The sequence below is a fragment of the Oncorhynchus tshawytscha genome, unplaced genomic scaffold (genome assembly GCF_018296145.1).
Source record: "Oncorhynchus tshawytscha isolate Ot180627B unplaced genomic scaffold, Otsh_v2.0 Un_contig_2397_pilon_pilon, whole genome shotgun sequence".
In the NCBI taxonomy this organism is placed as follows: Eukaryota; Metazoa; Chordata; class Actinopteri; order Salmoniformes; family Salmonidae; genus Oncorhynchus; species Oncorhynchus tshawytscha.
Genome location: NW_024604838.1, coordinates 1 through 3869, shown reverse-complemented (window position 1 = coordinate 3869; position 3869 = coordinate 1). Strand labels below are relative to the sequence as shown.

Here is a 3869-nt window from a genome sequence, read left to right as displayed (position 1 = left end):
ATTCAGAATCATCCACTATTTCTTCATAATATTGGTCGTTCGAGTACACCTCATTTCTCAAATCAAATCAAATCAAATCAAATTTTATTTGTCACATACACATGGTTAGCAGATGTTAATGCGAGTGTAGGAAATGCTTGTGCTTCTAGTTCCGACAATGCAGTAATAACGAACAAGTAATCTAACTAACAATTCCAAAAACTACTGTCTTATACACAGTGTAAGGGGATAAAGAATATGTACATAAGGATATATTAATGAGTGATGGTACAGAGCAGCATAGGCAAGATACAGTAGATGATATCGAGTACAGTATATACATATGAGATGAGTATGTAAACCAAGTGGCATAGTTAAAGTGGCTAGTGATACATGTATTACATAAGGATGCAGTCGATGATATAGAGTACAGTATCTACGTATGCATATGAGATGAATAATGTAGGGTAAGTAACATTATATAAGGTAGCATTGTTTAAAGTGGCTAGTGATATATTTACATCATTTCCCATCAATTCCCATTATTAAAGTGGCTGGAGTAGAGTCAGTGTCATTGACAGTGTGTTGGCAGTAGCCACTCAATGTTAGTGGAGGCTGTTTAACAGTCTGATGGCCTTGAGATAGAAGCTGTTTTTCAGTCTCTCGGTCCCAGCTTTGATGCACCTGTACTGACCTCGCCTTCTGGATGACAGCGGGGTGAACAGGCAGTGGCTCGGGTGGTTGATGTCCTTGATGATCTTTATGGCCTTCCTGTAGCATCGGTGGTGTAGGTGTCCTGGAGGGCAGGTAGTTTGCCCCGGTGATGCGTTGTGCAGACCTCACTACCCTCTGGGAGAGCCTTACGGTTGAGAGCGGTGCAGTTGCCATACCAGGCGGTGATACAGCCATGCCAGGATGCTCTCGATTGTGCATCTGTAGAAGTTTGTGAGTGCTTTTGGTGACATGCCAGAATTTCTTCAGCCTCCTGAGGTTGAAGAGGCGCTGCTGCGCCTTCCTCACGATGCTGTCTGTGTGAGTGGACCAATTCAGTTTGTCTGTGATGTGTATGCCGAGGAACTTAAACTTGCTACCCTCTCCACTACTGTTCCATCGATGGATGGGGGTGTTCCCTCTGCTGTTTCCTGAAGTCCACAATCATCTCCTTTAGTTTTGTTGACGTTGGAGTGTGAGGTTATTTTCCTGACACCACACTCCGAGGCCCTCACCTCCTCCCTGTAGGCCGTCTCGTCGTTGTTGGTAATCAAGCCTACCACTGTTGTGTCGTCCATAAACTTGATGATTGAGTTGGAGCGTGCGTGGCCACGCAGTCGTGGGTGAACAGGGAGTACAGGGAGAGGGCTCAGAACGCACCCTTGTGGGGCCCCAGTGTTGAGGATCAGCGGGGAGGAGATGTTGTTGCCTACCCTCACACCTGGGGGCGGCCCGTCAGGAAGTCCAGTACCCAGTTGCAGCAGGCGGGGTCGAGACCCAGGGTCTCGAGCTTGATGACGAGCTTGGAGGGTACTATGGTGTTGAATGCCGAGCTGTAGTCGATGAACAGCATTCTCACATAGGTATTCCTCTTGTCCAGATGGGTTAGGGCAGTGTGCAGTGTGGTTGAGATTGCATCGTCTGTGGACCTATTTGGGCGGTAAGCAAATTGGAGGGGTCAAGGGTGTCAGGTAGGGTGGAGGTGATATGGTCCTTGACTAGTCTCTCAAAGCACTTCATGATGACGGATGTGAGTGCTACGGGCGGTAGTCGTTTAGCTCAGTTACCTTAGCTTTCTTGGGAACAGGAACAATGGTGGCCCTCTTGAAGCATGTGGGAACAGCAGACTGGTATAGGGATTGCTTGAATATGTCCGTAAACACACCGGCCAGCTGGTCTGCGCATGCTCTGAGGGCGCGGCTGGGGATGCCGTCTGGGCCTGCAGCCTTGCGAGGGTTAACACGTTTAAATGTCTTACTCACTTCAGCTGCAGTGAAGGAGAGACCGCATGTTTCCGTTGCAGGCCGTGTCAGTGGCACTGTATTGTCCTCAAAGCAGGCAAAAAGTTATTTAGTCTGCCTGGGAGCAAGACATCCTGGTCCGTGACTGGGCTGGGTTTCTTCCTGTAGTCCGTGATTGACTGTAGACCCTGCCACATACCTCTTGTGTCTGAGCCGTTGAATTGAGATTCTACTTGTCTCTGTACTGGCGCTTAGCTTGTTTGATAGCCTTGGAGGGAATAGCTGCACTGTTTGTATTCAGCCATGTTACCAGACACCTTGCCCTGATTAAAAGCAGTGGTTCGTGCCTTCAGTTTCACACGAATGCTGCCATCAATCCACGGTTTCTGGTTAGGGAATGTTTTAATCGTTGCTATGGGAACGACATCTTCAACGCACGTTCTAATGAACTCGCACACCGTATCAGCGTATTCGTCAATGTTGTTGTCTGACGCAATACGAAACATCTCCCAGTCCACGTGATGGAAGCAGTCTTGGAGTGTGGAGTCAGCTTGGTCGGACCAGCGTTGGACAGACCTCAGCATGGGAGCTTCTTGTTTTAGTTTCTGTCTGTAGGCAGGGATCAACAAAATGGAGTCGTGGTCAGCTTTTCCGAAAGGGGGCGGGCAGGGCCTTATATGCGTCGCGAAGTTAGAGTAACAATGATCCAGGGTCTTTCCACCCCTGGTTGCGCAATCGATATGCTGATAAAATTTAGGAGTCTTGTTTTCAGATTAGCCTTGTTAAAATTCCCAGCTACAATGAATGCAGCCTCCGGATAAATCGTTTCCAGTTTGCAGAGAGTTAAATAAAGTTCGTTCAGAGCCATCGATGTGTCTGCTTGGGGGGATATATACGGCTGTGATTATAATCGAAGAGAATTCTCTTGGTAGATAATGCGGTCTACATTTGATTGTGAGGAATTCTAAATCAGGTGAACAGAAGGATTTGAGTTCCTGTATGTTTCTTTCATCACACCATGTCACGTTGGCCATAAGACATACGCCCCCGCCCGTCTTCTTACCAGAAAGATGTTTGTTTCTGTCGGCGCGATGCGTGGAGAAACCCGCTGGCTGCACCGCTTCGGGATTGCGTCTCTCCAGTTAGCCATGTTTCCGTGAAGCAAAGAACGTTACAGTCTCTGATGTCCCTCTGGAATGCTACCCTTGCTCGGATTTCATCAACCTTGTTGTCAAGAGACTGGACATTGGCAAGAAGAATGCTAGGAGTGGAATCTCATTTGGCTCTCCGAGCTTAAATGGTAAAAACGTCTGAAACAGCATAGTAAGTCTTAACTCGTTCAAAAACAACCCTTCTAAATTTACATTGCAGTGCCGTGACCCGGATTCAAACCTGGGTTGCTGAGAACACAACGCAGAGTACTAACCACTATACGATCACGGCTGGCTTCAAGAACTGGCTTTGTAAAGCCTACATAGGCTGAGAAAGTGATGTGCACAAGCTGGCTAAACTCTTTTCATTTTTGGTCTCGATAATGAATCAACTGAAGAAACAGTGGAGCTTTACACATTCAAAAGTGCCATTTTTCGTGACATTGGAATATCTCCAATGCATCCTCCTCAAATCATCTCTAATTCTCTAAACCAATTGGTGAGAAAACCTGAGTGCCCTCCCCTCTGACCTTCTCCACCAATGTGGACAATAAAATGCTTGAAAAGGTACTGCTGAGATTTGAACTCAAGATCTCCTGTTTACTAGACAGGCTCTTTAACCAACTAAGCCACAGCACCCATGAAAGAGATATATGTCGAGATTTAAACACCCACACCTATTTGAATCAAACTAGTCTCATAATTTAACCCACATCTCTGTCTAGCAAAATCACATCACAAAAGAGATGTCTTTTACTGATATTGGTCATTCGAGGACAGTACATTT

The 3869-nt window shown here is 46.6% G+C and overlaps 1 non-coding gene across 1 annotated transcript; it reads right to left on the bottom strand.

Moving 5' to 3' along the window:
• Positions 1 to 3647: 3647 nt before the first annotated feature.
• Positions 3648 to 3721, bottom strand: trnat-agu. Its single transcript has one exon. It is a non-coding gene; the product is annotated as a tRNA-Thr (tRNA).
• Between the last annotated feature and the right edge of the window lie 148 nt (positions 3722 to 3869).